Source organism: Macadamia integrifolia, chromosome 9, assembly GCF_013358625.1.
Source record: "Macadamia integrifolia cultivar HAES 741 chromosome 9, SCU_Mint_v3, whole genome shotgun sequence".
In the NCBI taxonomy this organism is placed as follows: Eukaryota; Viridiplantae; Streptophyta; class Magnoliopsida; order Proteales; family Proteaceae; genus Macadamia; species Macadamia integrifolia.
In genome coordinates this window covers 19,794,071-19,805,598 of record NC_056565.1, presented here as the reverse complement: position 1 = coordinate 19,805,598, position 11,528 = coordinate 19,794,071, and the positions used below count along the sequence as shown (strand labels likewise).

The 11,528-nt window shown below is 33.3% G+C and overlaps 1 long non-coding RNA gene across 1 annotated transcript; it reads right to left on the bottom strand.

Moving 5' to 3' along the window:
- Positions 1 to 1,042: 1,042 nt before the first annotated feature.
- On the bottom strand, positions 1,043 to 9,527 carry LOC122087993. The gene is made up of 8 exons (XR_006142939.1): positions 9,285 to 9,527; positions 9,005 to 9,085; positions 8,821 to 8,876; positions 6,048 to 6,128; positions 3,669 to 3,768; positions 3,138 to 3,325; positions 2,603 to 2,754; positions 1,043 to 1,462 (listed from the first exon to the last, which is right to left on the bottom strand). It is a non-coding gene; the product is annotated as an uncharacterized LOC122087993 (long non-coding RNA).
- Positions 9,528 to 11,528: the final 2,001 nt, after the last annotated feature.

Sequence of the window (11,528 nt, the reverse complement as noted above, 5' to 3'; positions counted from 1 at the left end):
TTTTGATATGTAATTTGTATGTATTAAGGAAAAAGAAAAAATATAAAACATAGAGAAAGACAATCCCCACAACCTTCTTTGGCATACCAAAAGAAAAGAGGAGAGGTTCCTAAATCAAACAGGACAAACCCTGTAGCACAATTTATGTACTATAGAAAGAAAATTTTAGCAATTGGGAAAAGATACTATGAAGGAGTTAAATAGCCCAATCTCGGGAGCGAAGAAAGTATGGGACACTTTTCATACGATGACTCTTCCGCAGAATGCTTCTCACTACTGGATGGGTCAGGTTTATAAAGACTCTAGAACAACCATGACCAGGCAAGGTTACGTTGCAGCAATGGATGGTCTTGGAGTTGTATCAAACATGCGGAAGGAAGTGGGACAAGGAGTAGCGTGGTGGAAGCAGGGGAGGAGATGATGAGGGGAACCATGAAAGAAGCATCATCGTCATCGGAAACTACTAAGGGCACCAGACCCAATCACTGGTTACTACCGCCCAGAGCATATTGGAGCCGGCAACAACACTAGATATTCTTCATATAATCAAAAACCAAAATAAAAGAGAGAAGTTCTTAAATCTTAATTGCAGTTCATAAAGAGTCTGCAAATCGTACTATGCCTCCTTAGTAACTCTGCTTTTCTTGAGCTTTGCTTGTAGCTTCTTTTTGTTGCATAATGTCAATTATTTTCAGTGAGAGAGAGAGAGAGAGATTACAATTCTAAATCTTAAATAGTGAAGCCACTTGGCCAAAACAGTGGCAAAGAGATGGGACCCATCTACTGAGCTGACTTGATCGATGGGATGGCAAAATTATGTAAAATTAACAACTGCTAGAGCAATTGGTGAACTGTGATACAAAAAGGCCGACTTTCACCGAGAGCCTCGAATAGCTGTTGCCTGCTTCTCTTTCCTATCTCTCAAAAAAACAATCAGAGTTCATGTTCTTAATTCTTACAAGGATAAAATAGTAAAATTATATATTCTAAATATCAGGTATCACTAAGCCATATTGGCAGCCGGTAAATCTTCTCATTAATTATATATTTGAAATCAGTTGTAGAAAGAAATACATGTAATTAACATGAACCACCAGGTCTGTCGTAGGAGATAACTCTTCTACGTTAAGTATTAATCGAGCCATAGTCGACTATGTCATAACACTCACGTTTACTTAAAAAAATCAGTTTTAAGAGGATAGTCAATCCAGGAGGAGTCTTTCTGGAAAATCGAGAGGTTCGAAATGTAACAACTCTTGCCATAGTTTGCTCCATTTTTATCAGGGAAATTACCACAACCCATTGGAGGCCACTTTCCATTATTGGTGTCCAGGTTCACAACTTCACCTCCCCAGTCAACCCTAGTTGTTGCACCGCTCCTTAAACCTTTGTACAAAGTGCTTGGCCAATAACTTACAATTTCTTCCTGATAGTATAGCCACCAATTGCTTGTCTTTGCATCCTATATACGTACAATCAAATTAATCAATGCCATGCATGCATGCATCATATAGTGCCGATAATATTAATTATTTCAAGGATTTATTAAAAAAAAAAAAAAAAAAGAAGAAGGGGGAGGTGGAGGGAGTATATGAAGAGTTTGGATAAGGTCCCACATGGGGACGAACAATTTCTACCCTCAAGGTGTCTTTACCATCCACCATGGAGACCTAATCCAAATTGGTATCTAAATGACATCATTATTGGTGTATTTATAATTTGGCACCTTCATTCAATTGCCGTTTAATTTTATTCTCAAAATCATTTAATATAATTTATTTTTTGGGAGGTATAATGTTTTTCATTTAAGAATTAAATAACTTTTGAGAATAAAATAAAAGGAGTAATTATCTCATTACCCCCCAAAAAAAATCCCTTATTAACAAATAAATAAATAAGAGGATCAATTTAAAAAAAATATAGAACCTGACACTCTCATCTAGTTGTTCTTTGTCTAATTCCATAATGATAATATTAATAATAATAATAATTTTAATAATAGGATTTTCAAAAATAAGTTGAAAGTAACCTATCATTTTTTTTGGTAAAGAAATGACATATCATTAAGTTATTATCAAAGTTTTTCATTGTCATGTAAATACATCTATAAAATAACACTAATAAACTCATATAGAAAAAAAAAATTTATGTCATAACAAAAGGACATAAAAATAAGGGATACGTAGGATGTCAATAAGAATATATATATATATATATATTTATATATATTCTTTGATAAACTCATAGAAACTGGATCTACCAAAAGACCCACTGGTGCTTTATTGCTCACTTGCACAGGGCAAAGAAAATTCCAGCACCCAGTATGTTGATAATTATCGTTCTGGTGACACATAGCAGAAAAAAAATTATTGAATGATTGTCAATAAGTAGTAGTACTTTTTTCTTACAATAGATATAAAATAAACAGATCAGGGATGAAGAACTGGTGAAGAAGCTTACCATCCAATATGTAGACAACCTAGTTCTAGTGTCACCACCATAAATTTGTGGATAAACATGAGAAATTTGAATATTAGTAGATTTAGCTTTTTTATTATTAATTAAGTTTTGAATTTACTTTGAGGATGAGAAAAAAACTTACTTGCCACCCTGCTTCAATGGTCTCATCCTCCCCATTGACAAAATCCATAACTGAGAAATGCAAAATTGATCAGGAGAATTGACTTTAGGATTCCAAACATTAAGGACTCCTCTGGTTCCATAAAATTCTCCAAGCACTTTTACCACAGCCCACTGAAAAATAATTAACAAAATTCACTGTTTTGTGTCTTAAACACCACTAATTAATTAAATTCCACAACCCTATTTTTGCAACAGTTATCCATAATCAGAGAGAGAGAGAGAGAGAGAGAGAGAGAGAGAGAGAGAGAGAGAGAGAGAGAGAGAAGTGCATCATCATCCTTCCTTCCTAAAGATGATGTTGTGATGATATCTCTTTACAATGATTTCTTTTTTTTGGTTAATGTTGGATATTCAGGACTTCAGCCCGACTAGTCTTCTGGGTCTATACTAATCCCACAACCGTATGGACTAAGTCATATTGGGATTGAATGGAACTTCACAATGAATGATTTGCAAACTTCTTATGTAAAATGTAACTCACTAACAATACCTACCCGATGTTGTGATGAGGTATCTTTCCTTCCAAAAGATATAACAAAAGGGGAACTTAATCTTCAATTTGAATTCTTCAAATAGGAACTGATCCAATTGGACATCCTCCACCTTTAAGTCCTATATATGGACAAGTATGGTTTGAACTTTTATCATTCTTCACCAACTCAGGGATAGAAGTTGGTTCCATCTGTATAGAAAAATAAAAATAAAAATAAAATCAAACTCATTGTATATAAAGTTAATTTCTTAATAATATATAGAACCTGAAATATTGAAAGTATGGCAAATTTTGCCTGAATTGTATGGTTCTTAAGAACAGGATGTTCAAAAGCAAGTTGTTTTTCTATGGGCACACAATCATAGATATCTCTATCCTCAAGCTATATGAAACCAACAATATATTTCCAAATTAATAAACATATTATATCCCTACTGGATAATTCAATTATATTAAAAAAAAAATTAAATAAAAAAATAAAACATAAGCAAAACAAAACAAAACAAAAAAACAAAAAAGCCGAAAGTAATACATGAATGCTCTTAATGATAGGACGACGGGAACGCTTCAGTAATCGTTTTGCCTCCAAGTAATCTTCTTCTTATATATGTGTTCCATCTGGAATAGAACAGCTACAAACACAAAAAATTATTATCAATAGAAATATGGTGGTTTTGAAGCCTAAACTACCATGAGAATTAATCTTAGCCATCATGGGATGGGAAGGAAGGGTGGGGTAGATTACTCCAAGTCCAAAATATATTTTACAAAAAAATAATAATAATAAATGCAAAATAAGTAATGCTGAGGTGTCATTTTTCTTAAATTGTTTTTGGATGAAATTATTTGATTTTATTCTCTTTGGATGTCAATCTTCTATCCTTGGTATGAAATATATATATATATATATATATATATACTAGTAACAAAATACACGTGCGAATGCACGTGTGACCATGTGAGAGAGAACAAAATGTCTAAATTAAATTAAATGTATTTTAATCATGTATTATATCCATTGAAACAATTAATAATTTAAGATGATTATTAAATATTAAATTTTAACTTTCAATTAATGGTAGATAAATACGGATTTTTGTAGATAATCAATGGTTAAATGCTACTCTAGGGCAGAGGGAAGAGAGAAAAATGTAGAAAGTGAAAACTTAATGTAGAAATTTAGGAAGAAACCTTTTTAGAACATTTAATTGGTTTTTAAAAAGGCTTCTCTCTCTCTCTGTCTCTCTCTCTCTCTCTCTCACACACACACACACACACACACACAAAGTGATTTAGTTACTATTAACATGGGAGATGAATCTAAAAAGGCCTACTGTTTACATGTTTCAGAAAGGATTATATACATATTGGATTTGTATTGTTTTCCATGGATATACTACACTTAATGTTTACAAAAAGTGTAAGATATTCACCTGATATGATCCTTATAATGGATAAATGAGTTTCTTAATATGGCACACCAGCTGAGGAATCTTTAAAAGAAATCAACAGACATGTGCAAATATAATCACAAAATAAACCTTTCACCCTATATTCCTCTTTCTTCGATGAACTGACAAAAGGAGAGATCAATTAATTGAACCTCATCACACAAAGCAAGAAGCATTACCTTCCAAGTTGCATCTACTTCATTAACATGAATTTAATAACAAAATACATGCAAAAGTCATAAGTGACAGGTTTTTGTTCTACCCAAATTACCAGTTTTAGAGACCTTGAGAAGATATCTCCAAGGCTGTGGAGAGAATCTTTTTCTAGATTCAAAGGAAAGCTTCATAGATATACAATTTATGAATTGATATTTTAGCAATCATAAAGATGGATCACATTGTATCCAACACTACACTTGTTCTTAAAGAAAAGATTGTTAAAAGAAAAGAATCCTTATTTTGATCGAATTGGTTTGCTCTAGGATAGGAAGATTCGAACGTCTGAGTAGTCGGAACAAAACCCGACGCCTTACCCCTTTGCCACACCTCATTTCGATTTCTATTTGACCTCATAAACATAGATATCAATATTGGTTGTCTGTCAATTCCAGAACTTACATCTATCATCTGTCTTCTCAGAACCATAATTATGTGCACTCAAGTAATGAAAATAAAAGAGGAAGACACCAATTGAAGAAAAGTAGAAGCAAAAGAATATAATATTTAAAGAATTAAAAAAAAAAAAAAAAAAAAAAAAAAGAAAAGAAAAGAGAAGCATCATAATTCCAAAACGCAAATATAAATTTTATTAGAAAAATAAGAGACCAGCATTGGCAATAAAAACCTTCACAGATATCACCAATCTTCTGAAAACCATAATAACTTCCTTCAGGCATCATAAATACAATTTCCTTTAGGCATATGGTAATATCTCGCTCAATAGCCCATGCATTCACCATCACTTGGGCATCCTTGGGTACAGTGAACCCCATAGATATTCACTTTAGTTTCAGCTATAGGAGGGTCAAGAGAGGAATTGGTGGTTGTGGACTCCTTCACCGCTACTTGCACGTCTTATGATTTGATTTGGAAAGTAAGGATTGGAATTAGTCAAAAGTAATCAAAACACTAGGAACATCCAAAAATCATCAAATTCATAATATTTTCATTGTTTCATTGGAGCCATTCACTAACCAGGATCTTAAGCTTTGTGTTACGACCTTCACCGAAAATCTCCTTATTTGTGCATAAAAGGAAACAAATCTTATCCAATGCATGATGTAGCGTAAACGAATTCAAATAAAATCAGTGGCATACAAGAGAGAAATAAACAAATTCTAACGCATCAATAATGATTGTTACTCATGTGTAATAAACGGTTTAGTAAAATTTTCATACATCAGAAGCATTGGAGATATCTCTCTCAAAAATTATAATATCCATGAGGCAAGAAACCTCACCTTGGAACTAGAATTTCTCTATGTTGCTATGATGTTACATCTCTGAGACCAATAACTCTTGCTTAAACCATATAATTGCTCCTATTAAAAAAGGATAAAGAAGAAAAAGGAACATCATGTCTGCACATTCTAATAGGGATACAAAGAAGATACAACATCAGAAACCCCCCCACCAAAATATATATATATATATATATATATTAACAACATCCTCAATAGGTAGCCCTTCTGCATCAAGAAGGGGAGTCCCTTCAGGGGTAGTTTGGATTGCAGTTAAAATTTCAGTTTTTTGACCATCAGTTAGGACATAATCCCACCAACCTTTGAGTTGGCCAGTAAAGCCTGAAATAAGTAAGGTTGCAACAGCACTGTCAGCTGTATTTTTGATACGATGTGCATTGTTTACCATGGTCATTTCATGTAATTTATTCATGAGATTATGTTCAGATAAACCATCTATATTCCATTCATAGATGATTCCACTTTGGTAAGAAGCTTGAGGAGCAGTTCCTCTTGCTTCGATTTGAAGGTCAAGGACCTTTTGGCATCGAAAGAAATATATGGTTTCCCTCCCATATGCCAAAGGTTTTTCCGACCTTCAAATCCCTACCAAAGCACATCCAGCTCAAATGTATCAACATCTTCTTGAAACTTGTAAACAAGAAATTAACGACCTTCTTGCTGGTGCTATAATTCTTTTGAGCTGGGTTCCAGGTACCAGAAGTAAACTGAATAAGCTCTTCTTTATTAGTATTTGGGAGTTTTTGTTTGAGAATTCCACCATATCCAACATCAGAGGCGTCAGTTTCGACAATTTTAAGTGCCTCATGATTGGGGATAAAAAGGCATGGCAAACCTGGCCACATGGCCAAATATTGTCGTGTTTCAAAAAGAATTAATTATTTGCAAATTTCTGAACAAGACAAATCCAAAATTCTAGCCCCCCTCCAAGAAACCTCTTCCTCTTCGTCTTTGGATGAACAAGATTACAAATTAAATCAAGTTAGAGCTTCTGAGCATTCTGTCTCCAGCTCTACCGATGATGACAACTTCCAAGCTTCCGCTTGTGATTCTTACATTATTGGCTTAAGTTATGAGGATTGCGCTCCCAAATCTATTCGGATGCTTAGTGCATCCCCCCCAAACAAATATTTTTGAATATATTGATAATTTAATTGATCCAGAACAAAAGAGAGCTTGCTTAGAACAACTCAAACAAAACGTTGCTTCCCAAAATTCCCCTCAACCTTACAACCTACAAAAAATAATACAAAAATTTGATAAGTTCCGAAAGCCTTCAACCTCTGACCATTCTTCCAAAATCAAAGCCCTTGAAACTACTACTGCAACATTACAGTATGAAATCAAAAATATCAAACAACAACTGTCCCTCCTGTCTCGACCCCAAAATCAACAGAACCCTTCAACGAACATTGAACCTATCCCCAACGAACCATTTATAAATCCTTTCTCAGACCCTGGGTCAAATACTGGATTTGTTAATACCATTTCCTCTCAAAATTGATATTTCCATATAACTCTTGTGGTTAATGCTTCTTTCAAATTATCTATCATTGCCCTTGTTGATTCAGGTGCCCAACTTAACTGTATCAATGAAGGTGCCATTCCGACCAAGTACTATGAAAGCACAACCCAACGACTGGCTACCGCCAATGGGTCTGGATTGAATGTCCAATACAAATTATCAAATACCCATGTTTGCAAAAATGGTCTTTGCCTCCCCCAAACCTTCTTTCTAGCCAAACACCTTGATCAAACTATTATCCTTGGCCAACCCTTTCTTGAAAAACTCAAACCTTTCAAAATTACGCAAGACAGTATAACTACCAAGTTTCATGGTCAAAAGGTCATTTTTCCCTTCTTCCAAGCTCAAACATCTATCATCCAAAGTACCAATAAAACAAAACAACTAAATTTTCTTAAAACTGAGCTTCTCCATCAAAGAATTATAGAGCAAATTAATCATCCCAAAACTATCCAACAAATTAACCAACTTTGTTCCAAATTAGAGCATGATCTTTACTCTGAGGTCCCTAATGCCTTTTGGCATCGAAAGAAACATATGGTTTCCCTCCCATATGCCAAAGGTTTTTCTGACCTTCAAATCCCTACCAAAGCACGTCCAGCTCAAATGAATCAAAACCTTCTTGAAACTTATAAACAAGAAATTAACGACCTTCTTGCTAAAAAACTTATTAGGCCTAGCACCTCTCCCTGGAGCTGTACGGCCTTCTATGTTAACAAAGCCTCTGAGATTGAAAGAGGAACCCCAAGACTAGTCGTTAATTACAAACCCCTGAACGATGCCCTCTAATGGGTTCGTTATCCACTATATATACAGGAAATAATTCCAGAAAGGGGGTAGGGGAAAAAATTCTTAACAAATCCAAATTAGTAGATAACCCATTCAGAATGGCGCTGATCTTATCTTCAATGTTGTAAAATTAGAAAAACATATTTGACAGAAACAACACAAAAACTTCTCTCTACCCTTCATGTCTCACTCACCCCCAAATAGACAATATAATAATCAAATTAAAAACCTATAACAAAAAAAAAAAAAAAAAAGGATAAAGAAGAAAAGGAACTTCATATTTGTACATAGTAATAGAATTACAAAGAAATTACAACATCAGAAGTGCAAACTAAAAAATATCCGTGTAGGAAACAAATCTAGAAAAGGAGGAGAGGGGGAAATAAGCTTCTTAACAAGATCAAAAAAGATATGTGAAGGATTACAAGATTTACATACCAGTGTTTATCAACCGATCACCATGTATTGATTGGACAAAACTTAAACAAATCATACTGCAAGTAGATATATGTTCTTGTTAGATCACCAAGAGGTGCATATACAAATTGAAACTTAAGTTTAGAATCTCAAATACAAAAAGAGATTGAAACAAAGGTTTCAGAAATAAAATCCTCGATTAAACCTGTTTTATAAAAGAGGGCAACAAAATAAATAATCAACGGATCTTAACCCACTCGAGCGAACGACAACTTCCTCCAAAATCCTACACAGGTGAGGAAAAATTCAATAAATAGCATCTACATAGGCGAGGAAAAATTCAATTAACAACGTCCATTGCTTATAAATAAATTATACCAAAACTTTGAATTATAATCATATCAGCAGATTGAATTCTAGGGCAAAACAATAGTCAATCTAAAGTTGTGGTTCAATTAAAAGAGAAGCAATTAGAGGATTCAGACCTATGGCTTGCCATTTCAAGCATATCTGAATCAAACCTATGGCTTGTGACTTCAAGCTTCTTCTGCGCTCAATAATCTTTCAATATCTCAAACATCCTCTGATGGCTAATAGTGAAGACGTGGATAAACCAAGAAGAGAAAAGATCCCTCTATTTTTTTTTTTTTTTTTCTTGTGGAGAAGGGAATAGATCTTCGAGTTTGGAAAAAAAAAAAAAAAAAGGATGTTTAGAGAGAGGGAGAAGGTATAGAGAGGAGAGTTCATATTTTCTTTTGGTAGAATATGAGTTCGTATTTGATATTATGAAAGAAGAGATCATATTTTAAGTTTGAAAAAAAAAAATAGAGTTATTATTGATAATGAAATTAAAAGGAAATTAAGAAAGCTATTGGAGAGAGATTTTTTTTGGTAGAGAATTTTTTTTTTGGGTGGAATTTGAGTTCATATTTGATATTAAGAAGATACTATGGAAAAGAGAGATCGGATTTTAAGTATGAAAAAAAAAAGTTACTATTGATGAAGAAATATTTTAAGAAAGCAATTTATTTTTCATTTTTTTGGGTAAATAAATAAGAAAGCAATTGGGGAAAGAGAGAATATAGAAAGATATAAATTTTATTTTTTAGTATAACTATAGAATGATATAATTAAATAAAAGCATTTCACAAAGAGAAAAGGAACGTAATAGAGATAAGGAAACGTTTATTTATTTATTTATTTATTTTTGGGTAGCAATAGATAAGAAAACTAATATTTAATTATAATATTTTTAAGATTTTTAATGTAAATATAGAATGATATTATTATATAAAAGATGTTTCACAAAGAAGGAAAAGAATTTCAAGAGAGAGAGAGAAAGATAAGGGAACTAAAATTCGTGAGAGTTTGAGAGTGAGTAGAAGACGTGAGAGTTTATTAAAATTAATATTTAATTATAAAAAAAATAAAAACATATCTTGAAAGAACACACATTTAAACAATAAAAAAAATCCTAAATTATAGGGTTTTAAAGAGAGCAACATCAGAGAGAGGAGGGTTCTTTTGATTAAAAAAATACTCTTTAAATATAGGAAATTAATTTTTTAGATAATATTAAATATTAAAAAATATTAAAGGGTACCAATAATATTGAAAAAATAAAAAATGATTGACAAAAGAGATAATGAAAAAGATAAGGTATTTAAATAAGTAAAATGTATAAAGTGGTCCAAGAAAAGATTAGCCACGAAGCATGAGTACATGTTTTTATATAATTGTATGATATATATATATAACCGGATCGATCTACACCAAAATCCAGGGAAATAGGGTTCTCCTGGTTCTATATGGTGAGAAGAACGAGATAGGTGCAATACCGTACTCCGATTCGGCAAGGAGACGAAAACTAGGATAGGTACAATACTGGACCTAGATCTAATTTGTACAAAATTAAAACCAAAAAATAAATGAAGTAAGACCAATAACTCAAAATTAGAAAATTAAAAGCTGTTTTACCGGATCTATGTTTCACAGTTGAGAGGCGCTACTGTAGGCTTCTCTGTGAAGATAGAACTAGAAGCAAGCTGTAGATGCAGATGCAGATGCAAGAAAATATGATGCAAAAATAATAATTTGAAAATAAACTTTGATATTATTTGGAGATTTTTGGGTTACAAGCTTAGGTTTGAGGATTTGAGAAGAAGGGTAATTGAAGCTTTGAGGAGTCTTTGGGGTCTGATGATGCTAACCTTTGAGGGCGATCAGACTTGGAGGGGATGATCAGAACCTTGAGTTGTTGAAGACTGACGGAGCTTTGACGGAGTTCGGCAGGGCTTCGAGCTTGAAGACTTTGTAATTCTTGAGAGGGGCGATTCTCTTGAAGAATGCTCTCAAGTATTTGTCCAAGTTTTGCACTCTTGTTTTTCAAGTTCTTTTCCAAGTCTAAGTTTTGGGGATTTTTTCCAAGTGGTTTGAGATGGGGAAGGAGTACCATTTTATAGACTAAGGGAGTCCCTTTTACATTTGAATTACATTTGCGGTGCATTTGAATGTCATTTGTTAATATTCTAAATTACATTTCATGTGACACTGTGCACATTGGATTTGCATTTATGACACTGTAGACACCGAAAGTTGGAATTGATCTTGGATTTGATCTTGATCGTTTGCTTGGAATCTTCAAAGATCTTACCACGACATTCCATGTGTCAAGGACACTATTTTCTGTATTGGTTTGATCTAGATGGGAAACCATATTTGAATGGGCC